General features: G+C 40.8%; 1 non-coding gene across 1 annotated transcript; it reads right to left on the bottom strand.

Annotated features, from left to right (window-relative positions):
* Window positions 1-1,217: 1,217 nt before the first annotated feature.
* On the bottom strand, window positions 1,218-1,290 carry TRNAK-CUU (transfer RNA lysine (anticodon CUU)). Its single transcript has one exon. It is a non-coding gene; the product is annotated as a tRNA-Lys (tRNA).
* Between the last annotated feature and the right edge of the window lie 12,729 nt (window positions 1,291-14,019).

The following is a 14,019-nucleotide window of genomic DNA, read 5'->3' as shown; positions in this document are numbered from 1 at the left end:
CCAAATGCTTGCAGCTGATTTGAGTGTGTATGAAGACAGTATATCAGAGGCTTAGAACATAAGCATATCATGTATCAAAACTAACTCTGAAATGATTGCTGAAAATGCTGGTGTGGTCAAGCAGCAGAGTAAAGGAAGCTGGCCAGTCCATGATCACTTCCAGAATTTCTGGACAATTCGGGTTTGCTATTCAAGCCAGCTGTGTGATCAGTGTGACCCACTGACTCCACATAGCATCGGTTGCATGGTGCGTAGATGGGACCCTTCCATTGAACATCCAGCCCAGCACCAGCAGTCAGGGTGCCAGGAGGAGCTGTGCTTCAGTGCCAATCACTTCTGTAGCAGGTCGAAGCCCTTCATATGCTGCCAATATCTAGAGAAGCTGGTCATGAAGTATGACGTAGATGCCCACATACCCAAGAGTTGGGCCACTGAGGAAAGTCAAAACAACCAACAGGTGGATCAGGCTGCTCAGATTGAAGTGGCTCAGATAGATGTGGACTGGCAACATAAGGATGAATTATTTATAGCTTGTCGGGCCCATGATACCTCAGGCCATCAAGGAAGAGATGCAACGTATAGATGGGCTTGTGACTGAGGGGTGGACTTGACCATGGACGCTACCTCACAGGTTATCCATGAATGTGAAATATGCGCTGCAATCAAACAAGCCAAGTGGGTAAAACCTCTGTGGTAAGGAGTATGACAGCTGAAATATCGATATGGGGACGTCTGGCAGACTGATCATATCACACTCCCACAAACCCACCAAGGCAAGTGCTATGTACTTACAAGGGTGGAAGCAACCACCGGATGGCTGGAAACATAACCCATGCCCCATGCCACCACCCAGAACACTGTCCTGGGCCTTGAAAAGCAAGTCCTGTGGCAACATGGCACTCCAGCAAGAACTGAGTCAGACAACGGGACTCATTACCGGAACAACTTCATAGACACCTGGGCCAAAGAGCATGGCACTGAGTGAGTGTATCACATCCCCTATCATGCACCAGCCTCTGGTGAAAATGGAACGACACAATGGACTGGTAAAGACGACACTGAGCAATGGGTGGTGGGACCCTCAAACATTGGGACACACATTTAGCAAAGGCCACCTGGTTAGTTAACACTAGGGGGTCTGCCAATTGAGCTGGCCCTGTCCAATCAAAACTTACATACCCTGTAGAAGGAGATAAAGTCATGACAGTCCTTTTTGGTGCCCAACGTGGGGCTCGAACCCACGACCCTGAGATTAAGAGTCTCATGCTCTACCGACTGAGCTAGCTGGGCATGTTAAAACAAAGTTTATATAAGTATTTATTGTATTATTTTAAACAGCTGCTGGTCACAATGGTGTTCTATTTGGTCATGTGGCTGTGGTATGTAAACCCATAGTTGCTGTATGCTTTCCTTGCAATGCTGTTTATCACCTCTGGGAGAGAGGCCTGGATTCTCATTTTGCTGTACTGTGTGATATCAACTTATGATATGATAACATCAATGGTCATGAGCTTAAGTTGGTATTTGTATGGGGCCTTGCTGTCATGCTCGTGCCTCAGATGACATATCTTTGAATTGATTAATAATCGCACCCAATCTATGGGGAATATGGGGAGGGGGGATACTTTCTCCCACTCTTTCACCTCCCTTTTTCCCCTTCAGGCTAGTCCCAGTAGCTTCTGAGAATTTTGAATATCCTTGGGATGTTCAAGCCAGCACGTTCCTGTTATTATGTCTCCTGAGTATGTTTCAAGTCTTGTTCAAGGTTACAAAAAATGTTTTAAGAATATCACCCAGAGATCTGCCCCAGGGCTAGCATGGCATGTGGGAGGGTATGGGCAGGTATCTAGAGACCTCCTCACCCCCAATGGTTTGGAACTTCACTCCCGATTTCTACCTACTCCCCGCCGCAGCGGCACAGGGGGACGGGCACTTCCAGAAGTGGAAGCCATGTCCAAACAAGGAAAATAGAGAGGAGCATTAACTTTAGCTAGTTAAATCTAAAGCCGTAACAAGAAAAACACTGCGGACAAATTTTTTCAGAACTTTCATACGTGGAAAATCAACCAGCCTATAGAATCTGGAAATGAAATAGATTTAAGAAAAATACAGAAGGAAGTTAAAGCCAGAGCAGAAATGCTAGATCAGTTCTTTACATCTATTTTCACTATAGGAAAAAGTGGAGTTGTCTGCTTTGGCTTCTAGCCATACATACAGTCAGCTTGAGAAGTTGCTAAATAGAAGTGTCAGTAAGAGTTGCAGAATAAATAGATAAAACAAATAGTAACAATTTATGAGGACAAGATAGCTTTTCTTCAAGTCTTAAGGATCTCAAATATTAATTCTTGAAGTATTTAAGCGTGGCGTGTCTCCTACCACATGAGCATCAGAGAAAAGGAAAGTGATGACAACCTCTGAAAAGCTACGGGAAGATGCAGGAAGCTGCAGTTTAGTAATTCTGCTGCCTGTAGAGATCAGATTGGCTGAGATTATAACCGGGGAAGAGTTAAAAGAAACTTTAGTGATATGATGAGAAGGGGCAGTATGCCCAGAGGAGGGGAGTCAGATATCTGTTAGAGCTCCTCAAAGGGGTCGCCAAGCATGTGGCTGTGAGTGAGCCATATTTGGGTTTCCAAAATGGGTTTGTGTAACATTGCCTGAACATAGCTCTTTATAAGAAATAGGTCCTCTTACAGATTAATGCCAGGTTAAGACAGAGGAAATAAAAGACAGGAATAAATTATTAGCCTTCAGCATAAAGGAAGTTGCCACATGGGTCCAGTAATGGTTTCTGTGTTCAACATGCTCATAAATTATCTGGAAAAGCAAGTGAACTATAGGATAAAGATTGCTGATGATAATAATTCAGCACAGTAAAAAGATAAAATGGACTATGAAGAGTTGCAGAAGGAGATTGAGCAGCTGGATGATAAAATAGGCAGATTAAATTCAATGTTGTTAAAGCACAGTGATGCATATAGGGAAAAACAACCTTAATTAACCGTACACACTAATGAGCTCTAAACTAGCTGCATATCACTAAGAAAAAAAAAAATCCAGACCCATAGTAAATAGGTTTTTTGGAAACAGCTCTGTGCTCAGTGGTGGTCAAAACAATGAACAGAAGGTTAGAAAAGATTAGGAATAGGGAATAAAACAGAAAGCGTTCTTTACCAGTGTATAAATACACGTCTTAAACAAGGCATGCGGCTCTGATCATCACATCTGAAAACGGATATACAGCAGAACTTAGAAGGCAAAGTGAAGAGAGACAAAATGGAAAATGTGAATAAGAAACCTGTTACTCTTCCTTTTTCATAATACGAACACTTAAGGATATTAGAAGAATTGGTCCAGCAGAAGAAGTAAAAGTAAAATAAGAGGAAGGATTTTTTGGGGAGAGGTACTTAAACAATGACACTCACAAGCACGTCAAGCGTAGTCTTTGTCTAAAAACCAAAAGGAGCACTAAACCATTAAAGAGAAAAACTCAAATGCAATCTTGGTCTCCGGAAGCCCATAGCCTGCAGATCACTGGGAGGCAATAACAGGGGAAGGATGATACTGTATCTGTCCAAAGTGATTCACCCACTGTCAGAAAATGCGCACTCAGCCAGATGGGCCCATGTACAGTCAGTATCACTGCTCCTACACTCCATATTTTGAGAAAGTAAATGTCCACCAAATAGTAGGAACAAATTCACAAAAAATGGTAGGAGTCAGCTGCATCCAGCTTTACCAACGCATGAATAAATTTACCCAAACTCTGCCCAGTCTTTATCTGCTTACCCCTGGGATGAGTTTGCCAATACCATTTTCAGGAGATGGAGTTTGTTGTGAATACCTTACCTGCCATGATTGTTGTGTGTTGGAAATCACATTCTCCCATTTCCATTTCTGTCTACAACTTGAATACCAGTAAGTGAAACCATGAAAAAGGGAAATTCAGATATAAAATAACTGCAAGTCTGCCAGGAGCAGGATGCCAAGAAATTCACAAGCAATAACTGTTTTCCCTCCTCCATGATTCTCCTTGTTCTGCATTCACTTTTCCCCATCTTTACTCAAAAGGCACATATTAAGTTCTTTCAGAAAACCTAGCTAATTTGAATTTTATCTGCTGAATGAAAGCATTTTTAGGTTCTATGCAGTATGTCCAAAACAAATGAAATCAGTAGGCAGTTCCCAAAAAGATGGTGGAAAACTATTACAAGGAAAACAAAAAAGTAACTTTTTTTTCAAAGCTCAGGAATTTACCCCTTGTCTTCCACCATCCTGAAGAGTATTTCTGAAAGATACTAGGTACTGACAACAGTATAGTATGTTCACATAGCTGGTATAGCAGTATTTTACAATGTCCCTTAATAAAGGCAACAGTATCAGAAATGATCACAAGATACAGAGCAGACAGGGAAGAGTCCTTATTAATACACAAATGAAGATACTATATTTCAATAAAGGAGACAAATTTTAATTTGCCTTTTTTTAAAAAAAGATGTAATTTAGCAAATAAGTTTGATGTTTTGGATAAGACGTTCTGCACAGGTACATAGGAAAGTTAAAATGTAGGTTCAAAAAGCTACATTGTTGTTCTTAAGTCTTACAAAAAATTGTAAGTCTTAAGATGAAAATTTTGAAATAAATCACTTGGCACACTATCTTATAAGGGGGAATAACTTCAAATTAAAGCTTTAATTAGTACAGCATTTAGTAATGTTATTAAGTTATCTTTTGTGGTTGCAATCCTGGAAAGCATAACCTTAATGTTGCTGAGACAACGCAAATTCTATAAATAAAAAAATAGAAAGGACTCAATTTATTATACTGAAAACCAGGGGAACATTTACTTTCATGCATTACATCATGAGCTTTAAATAACATTTATGACAGTTTGTAAAATTTATTACCAAAGTAGTTATTTACATTATCAAATTCCTGGATATAATCACTCTCTAGACTTCCGCCCTCCCTGTCCCAGGTTTTCACTAATTTCAGCTGAAATGATTCATGGTTCCAGAAAGATGTGAACACCAGTTATGGACTTTTATAACCCATTTCCAGATATCCAATGGTAACAACCATATTAGCCTCATCTCATTCTAGTTACACATTACATTTTCCTTCTTCTTGGATCTTTGGAATCAATCGGCTGAAACATACAAAGGAAGTGGGATGTATTTACTTCTTGGGACTCATAGGAATAGTCTATAATTATCTGAGCCACTAAGACCTTTTTTTCTAAACCAGCCACATTTACTAAGCTTTAATGCATTTCGTGACAGTGCATAATACAGAGCAGTACGTTGCTGCTGGAGTATAAACTGCAGGTCACAAAAAAAATGTAGGGTTCCTAGATTAACTGGGACATGAGAATAAAAAAAAAGAAAAAGTCAAAGATGGATCTAGGTGAGATGAGCTCTAAATACAAGACAATAGCTGGTTTTATGCCGAGAGCACAAAACTGCAGGGAGAATAACATTGTTGACTGAAGGACATCAAATCAGGGTTCAGGGAAGCTTTGCACTAATCCTGTGTTGTAATGACAGCTTAAAATTTTGGTACTTTGATGAGTTCTGAGATTGACTTAAACCTCTTTAATTTGGCTTGCTGGTATTTAATCTTTTAACTTTGCATTCTTAATCAAAACTCAAAGCAGATCTTTAATCTTGTATGTATAAAATGGAAGATTAGAGGACCTCGACCTGCCTCTGCTAGACAGCTGTTTGTTTCCCCTTTCCCTCCTCATTCTCACAGTAATAGCAAGTGAGAGCCATTCCAAACCTGTAGGAAGGTCTTACGAGAAAAGGGAAAGTACATAAATATTCTCTGACAGAGAAGAATTGGAACCCTTCTTTCTCTTCAGTAAAGAATTAAAATCCATCAGAGCTTCCGCTTGTGTTTCTTTTAAAACATTCTTAATGTGACAGGAAAATAATTCTGTTTTCACCAGATTCCTTGCTGAAGAGGGGGAGCTATATTCAGATTTCCTTCGCCCTTACAACACCTGAGACATCTACAGGCTTCAGTGTCTGCTCAGGTTTAATCACACATAATATGTGAGTCAACAACATAAAGCTAGGAATTGTCTTTACTGATAGAAAATAATTTGTGAGGATACTTCTACCAAATATATCTGGTTTTATTGTAAAGTCTTTGGAGCAAGGAAAGGTTTTTTTAAATGAGAAATGCATACAGCAGATGCTTTAAGATGGCTAGGTGCTCTTATATACCAAGAAGTCCCTTTAAACCTATTGAGTATTTGAAGGCGATCATGGTGGCATTAAGTCAGGGCACTTTAGATAACCCCAGCTGCAGGGACCTCATGGTGGGCACTTACGGGAGCTAGCAGAGGGCTTTCAACCAGACTTCAACAGGCATGCAAGGCATCACAAGGTGCTGTAACATCTCCTTTCCTCTCCTGGAGTGCTACTAGTCACCTGTAGCATCCCTGAAACCTCCAGTGTCAGAGCATTTGAGGAGGCAAAGACTCTGGACCCAGCAGGCCCCTGGGGCACTAGGCTAGAGGCTTCCCAGGCCACCAGGCTGCTCTTCGCTGTGACTGATCCAGTAATTCATCTCACTTTGCACAGCAAGATGGCCCTGCACCAGGGTTTTGTCTCAGACTTGGCATGAGGAGAAGGATCACTACATTATGGGAGATTTCATTAGTTCAAATGCAAGCACATACTAGGCATTGCTAATTGCAAGAGAGATGTGGGATAAAAAGGAAAGTCACCTCTCTTCTTTTGTGAACTTTTTCATTTATTCATAGAATCATGGAATGGCTTGGGTTGGAAAGAACCTCAAAGACCATCTAGTTCCAACCCCACTGCCATGGGCAGGGACACCCTCCACTAGACCACGTTGCCCAAAGCCCCAGCCAACCTGGCCTTGAACAATTCCAGGGAGGGGGCCTCCACAACGTCTCTGGGCAACCTGTTCCAGTGTCTCACCACCCTCACAATAAAGAATTTCTTCCTTATATCTAATCCAGATCTGCCTTCCTTCAGCTTAAGGCCATTACCCCTTGTCCTGTCACTCCATGCCCTTGTAACCAGTCCCTCTCCAGCTTTCCTGTAGGCCCCCTTCAGGTACTGGAAGGCTGCCATAAGGTCTCCCCGGAGCCTTCTCTTCTCCAGGCTGAACAACCCCAACTCTCTCAGCCTGTCCTCACAGGAGAGGTGCTCCAGCCCTCTGATCAGCTTCGTGGCCCCCCTCTGGACTCACTCCAACAGCTCCATGTCTCTCCTGTACTGGGGCCCCCAGAGCTGGACGCAGTACTCCGGGTGGGGTCTCACAAGAGCGGAGTAGAGGGGCAGGATCACCTCCCTCGACCTGCTGGTCACACCTCTCTTGATGCAGCCCAGGACACGGTTGGCTTTCTGGGCTGCAAGCGCACACTGCTGGCTCATGTTGAGCTGCTCATCAATCAATACCCCCAAGTCCTTCTCCTCGGGGCTGCTCTCAATCCATTCCTCACCCAGCCTATAGTCGTGCTTGGGATTGCTCTGACCCACGTGCAGGACCTTGCACTTGGCCTTGTTGAACTTCATGCAGTCCACACAGGCCCACCTCTCCAGCCTGTCAAGGTCCCTCTGGATGGCATCCCTTCCCTCCAGCGTGTCGACCACACCACACAGCTTGGTGTTGTCGGCAAACTTGCTGAGGGTGCACTCGATCCCATTGTCCATGTCGCCAACAAAGACGTTGAACAGTGCCGGTCCCAGTACCGACCCCTGAGGAACACCACTCGTCACTGTTCTCCACTTGGACATTGAGCCATTGACCACAACTCTTTGAGTGCGACCATCCAGCCAATTCCTTATCCACCGAGTGGTCCTTCCATCGAATTCATGTCTCTCCAATTTAGAGATAAGGATGTCATGCGGGACAGGGTTAAATGCTTTGCACAAGTCCAGGTAGATGACATCAGTTTCTCTTCCCTTATCCACTGATGCTATTCCCCAATGTCAAGTTCCCTGTCTTGTACACAAATCTCCATGCATCTGAGTTGCTTGACAAAACAGTTGTTGATTTTCACTGCACATAGCTGAGCTGAAGTCATTTAATGTCGCGAAAATCTTAAATCAGTCTCATTAGGAGAACAACAATCCTGATTTCACAATTCATTTTAAATTCATTGCACTTTCCATCATCGTCTTGGAAACACTTAACTTTACATCATTGTTAGTGATGGTTATCCTGGTTTATCTGTTCTTGATTTATTCAAATTACTTGAAGAGAGGAAAAGGCTATGGAAAAGTCATTTCCTGAAGTTCAGTGAGAGTTTTGAACTATTTTCAACTTAGTTTGATTTCAGTGAGCTAGAATTAAACTTTTCTTAGTCTGGATTGTTTCCTTAAAAGCACATATGGCTGGATAGAATAGCAAAAATTATCTAGTGTTTTATTTAGAGGAGGGGGGCAAAGGTCAAAAGGAAAAAGACATTTTATTATACAGACCAGCAAGTAAACACAGGAAAAAATTCCTCAGTGAATAAAAAGAACGTTTCCAGTATGGCTTCTGACATCATGATTTTTATGCAGTGCATTCGTAAGCATAAATGTTATTCACATAATCCAAGGATTAAGATGAGATCTTCCTCCCTCTCTTAAGGAAGATATTTCAGGATTATGAAACTTTTTAGCAGCAACCCTGACAAACACAGGTAAGATTTTTCTCCACCACCTTTCCTAATGAAAGCATATATAGCTCCACTTAATAATCTCCATATTTAGCAAGCAGTCTATTACGGTCACCAAAAATTTAAGATTGTTTTTTTTTTTCTTGCAGTGGCTCCTGTCACAGCTCTCGGTCTTGTGTGAATAACAAGGAAGATCTTTAAACCTCAAGTTTAATATTGGAATGGAAAAAGAATTTAGCAAAACAGAAGTTGGTTGTTCAGCTTTTTGGAAGTTACAATTACTGCTTGACTATGTGAGAAATGAAGAAGTCAAAGTGTTCTGTAAATATTCAGAAGTGTTCCCACATCCTTCTTATGATTTCTGGAAGCATTATCAGTGAAGTCAGTAGATCACCATGTGATCAGGCAATCACAAATAGGACCAAACAACAGCTGATATTAAAAGTCTATTATTTATTAGCTGTTTGGACACTGTTATTTTTCTACCGCTTTTTTTTTCTGAATTCAGATGTAAATTCTAGCTTGTCATGCCAAATTTTTAGTACTTTTTTCAGCATCATTATCCTCATACAAAATACAATATTAAAAAAAAAACAACCCACAAACCAAAATAGTTGCTGTACATACACAAATTGATGCAAACACATGCAATTACCGCAACGTGCTTGAGCAAAACCGACCAGTTAACCGTAACTTGTTGGAGAAAGAAAAGGAGGTGCCACCCCACCAAGAAACCAGCCTAATACCAGTCACCCCCTTCCTCTCTCTATGGTAGATTTGGCAAGGGCCTTTCACCTTCAACTTCTGAAACGAGATGTTTTATTAAATTCAAGTTCTACTATGAGAAACATTTTCAATACTCAGTGATTCTTCCCAACTGTGGCTGTCATCTACACTTCCATATTACCACTGTCTCTCTTTCTTTGGGATCTTGTTTTACTACATAGGTTTCTTTGCAAAGAGGAGGGAAGAAAGAGTAAGAAAAAAATCTTCGTTCCATTCCATTTTAACTTCAAACTAAATGTTTGAATTAGGCTTTCAGTGATAGTTACACTTAGACTAAAGGATTGGATTTGCCCATTTCAAATGACTGCGTGAACTCTCCTTCTCTCCACCTATTATCTGAAAGCCTAAATAAAATAGATCAAACTATTATTTGTTTGTTTGTTCATTTGTTTGTTTGTTTTCGTCTCTTCCTCTAGATGTGGTGCTGTGCACAGCCAACAGAGAGTAGAAGGAGGAAGTCAAGAATTGAACTATGGGATTGTTCTCCACAGTCTTGCTATGCTCAAATTCAGCCAAGTACCTTGTAGATAGGGATGGTGATGGTCAAACTTAGGGCTTCAACACAGCTTCTAGGCTCACATGACAATCTTTAAGGTATATTGGATACACGAGCACTGTCTGGACACTAGGGTAGCTTCAACTACTGAATCAGCCTGTTTATAGGTTTAGGTACTAATACATACAAACAATATTTAGTGATTCTGAAACACCATTGTTAAAATCCATTTGCTAACATTTGAAACACATACAACTAGTAACATTAACCTGCTATCCAAAATCCCCAACTGGAACAAAACTCTACTTTTTAAGCACTCAATTCAATGTAGATTTATTTGAAGAATATCTGAGAAATATAAACCCAGGAGACTTAACCTGCTCTTCACATTAGGTTTTATCCCATTGTCTAACACCCTCAAAATATTTGATGGCCACAGTTGTTATAATGAATAAAGCTTTAACTAAACAAGTCTTTCTAACTATACCAAGAAGGCTCTTGATGAACAATCATAGGGTGAGTAGAAGCTCAGCAGACTTCTGATCCACCAACCTCATCCAACCAACGCAAATGTCTATGGGCTGTCTGGATGTGCCCATCAATTCCACTTGGGCTGATGCTGAGCTACGGGCATACTGACTTATCAGACCTGTGGATGTGCACTTGATTGAAAGCACTGCAGAAGGCACCATCCAGTAGCTACTGAGCTTCCAAGCTCACCATCTGGATAGGCAAGAAGTCTGGTTTCAAAGCTAGCCTTACAGTAGCCCTTAAAATGCAACACCAAAGTCATCCATGTCACATTATACAACAGAGGAAGAACTACTTCCTTTGAGCAATTTTTAAGTTCTCCTAATTTCAACCTTATTTCCTGATTCATTTTTCCTGAATTAAGAATTCCTGTTTCCCGTCACAAACTTGCTTTGATTCTTCTGATTTATTTACTGACTACAATATGGTTTCCTGCCTATTTGTCTCACCAGTGTGATAAATTCCCAATTTTGCTTGGTTAGCTATTGGCTTTCTTTTAATACATAGAGTTGTCCAGTGCTTTAGAATATCTTCTTTTAATCTGAAGTTCTCATTGCCCAAGTTAATCTGATTCTTGGAAGGAGAAGTCCTTAAACTATACTGTAGTGGCTTTCCATTGCAATGTCTAAAGGGTGCTTTGATGTCCAGTGCTATAACAACCCTTCTTTTAATCATGCCTCCACTTCAGACATAATAGTAAGTACCATCAGGTATATAAGGCATCACCTGAGCCTAACAGATATGATGTATGGGAGGTCCACGTACCTGAAGTGGTACTGAACACCTGTCTTTAAGTAACTGAATCCCTCTGCCAGCATCACTGATGGCAGTAACAAAATTAATCACAATTACAGGTACTTTACCTTGGAGTTTACTAGGCATCTAGTCAGATAAGGATATTTCTGTGCAGCAATCAAACCACTTACTGCAATTACTGTTCCCACAGTGAGCCCCATTCCTCTGGAAGTTTCTTCACCCCTGGAAGAATGCAGAATTTGAAGGCACATGCACTGAGTTTTTCAAGCTAGCCTTAGTTCATTCAGTGTATCTCAACAACAGGAATGCCAGTCAGCAAGATGCTTCAATTTGTCTTAATACTCGTTTTGCAATTTTGTTACAAAGCCTTGCTATGACCTACATTTTGGTGCCCTCCTGTCAGATCCACTAACCTTGCAGCTGCTTTACACTACTTAGCCATAAGACAGTTCAAGCCCCAGAGCAGAGCTGAAAAAACTACCTGACTTTATGATTTCCATGCTAGCATCCTTCTACAGAAGAGAGCCGAAACCCAGGCATCGCGTGCCCCAGGGGACCAGATGAGAGGTGACAACAGCTCCATGCCATTACAGAGCAGATCGGGCCTCGACATGCTGAGGGATTGCAAAGTAGTCCGTGAGTTTTGGCCACAGTGACGACTGCTGGTTTCCCTGCTTCAGATTACCTGCGAACGAGGTGAAGGCTGGGGATGCCGAAGCTGTAGCTCTTGAGCTACGCGTGCAATTTGCCCTGCCGCAGTAATTTATCCATTTAGATCCCTGACTGCTCAGTGCTAACATTGAAGACAGTGGGAATAACAGAACATAACACAAAAAGCACTTGGTCATTTGGATGACCACCATTTAGTAAAAAATAAGGATGTACCATACCTAATCTAATTTACAGTTTAGGGTTACAGTTGTAAAAACCTGAAATGATTAAGCCATCATTTTAAAAACTGTGTGGGAGGAGTCATGACTGATATTACATCACTTTTTCATGTGTTTTACTTCCTATCCAAATAGCACAGAATAGGTTTTTAAAGGGGATAAAAATAGCAGAAGAAAATCATCAAAACACAAGACTTCTCTTAAGTCTTGCACAATATTTTCCTGATTCATAAAAAAAATAGGTCATAAATCTCATTCTAGTAAACAGCAAGGAAAGTATATTCTTGGGTCCTCCTAATTCATAGACTTGACTGGTGATGCTGTGGGATGGTGGTCTTGCAGCACACACAGGATTACGATTCTTCTTTTGTATGACTAGCTGCAAATTGGGAGCAAGAGAAAGGCAAAAAAGGACATTATAAAAACAGGAAGCTTGTGCAAAGGGTTTTGGTTTTTTTTCCTTCGTTAGCTAGCTAACAACACTGCAGCAAGGTCTGCGATCTAGCTGACTTCTGTCAGTGTCCCATCAGCGATTCTGAACATAAAGGATGTTGTGGTACCGAGAGACATCAAACTCATCCGTCAGCATTGCTCAGTATGACTTGAGATTTAAAGGGAAAATTAAAACCCACCATTGTTTAGGAACAATTTGACTTTTAAAGTATTTTTGCAAGCATTCATAAATGCATTAGCTGGAGTGACTATGTCTCCAGCTGCTGCAATTTGTTTTGCAATGGGAGAACAAAATCCAAGAATTGTTTTTTAAGATATGAACTTAGCATAGATAGCTACAATGCGCTCAGCTCTAACACGACTATTTGCAAGCAATAGGCCACCTGTAGAAGATGGCTATGAATGAACAATTTCGACAATGCGATGCCTCCTGCAACAATATTTGAGATCATGTTTCTCCCTGAGGTATTTTCCCGGAAGAATTTGCACATCAAAAAGTTGTAACACCAAAATGCCAACCCCAAACAGCAGCTGTTGGATCTCTAAGCCTCAGCCTCAAATCACAGCTCCTTTGGGAAACAAACCCAAACTCTCAACAATGCAGAGCAGCTGGGTTCTCAGCGTAAATTTTTTTTTTTCTTTTTGATTGATAGATTTCCTAAATTTGTGAGCCTGCAGGCAAAATTTCAGCCATAAGAATATCTCCAAAAGTATTGGAACGACTGCATGGCAAGTGCCTCAGCTGCAGCATTGAGCCTTCCTCCTTCCCGTTTATTTTTTCTCTGTTAAGAGCTCCATAGGGTAATCCAGTCAACAAAGAATATTTCTGGGATCAGATACCAGATCTTCAGATCAACATAATCAGAAAAGAGTAAAGAAGGATTAAGGAGCCGCCTTATTTTATTGCTTGGTTTCATCAATGTTTCAGGCTGTATTTTCAGCCTTTTATAGCCCAATGTTAAATATAGTCTCCGGGCTGAAGCATAACTGTCTGATTTTAGGATGGGGCAGAAATAGTTTTTGACGGCTCAAAGAAAGGATATTTTTAAAGCTATTTTTGAGATGGGAATTATACACAGGTCATTTTCCATTACTAAGAAAAAGCATTTGAAATACTCGGAAATTTCTCATAATTGTAAAGTATTAGGGGAATATATCAGCTTTGAAAGAGTGATTTTCTTTTTAGGACATCTGTACATTCTTGCTTTTAACATTCGCATTTTAATACATCGAGAACAAAGACTTTTCTACGTTTTGTTCAAATAAAAAGCTGTTTTCCAGTTTAGCTCGTCATTTTTCAAGCAAATCTATATTCCCCGCTGTGTCTATAAGACGAGTTATATAAAGACAACTGCGTTTTTGGTAATACTATGGCAGAATATTTTGCCACATACACATGAACTAACATGTTTTTGGGGTTTCCTTTTAAGCTGATGAGGGAAAAAGCAATACGGGAGAAGTTA

Source organism: Balearica regulorum, chromosome 1, assembly GCF_011004875.1.
Source record: "Balearica regulorum gibbericeps isolate bBalReg1 chromosome 1, bBalReg1.pri, whole genome shotgun sequence".
Lineage (NCBI taxonomy): Eukaryota > Metazoa > Chordata > Aves > Gruiformes > Gruidae > Balearica > Balearica regulorum.
This window is presented reverse-complemented; position numbering and strand designations above follow the sequence as displayed.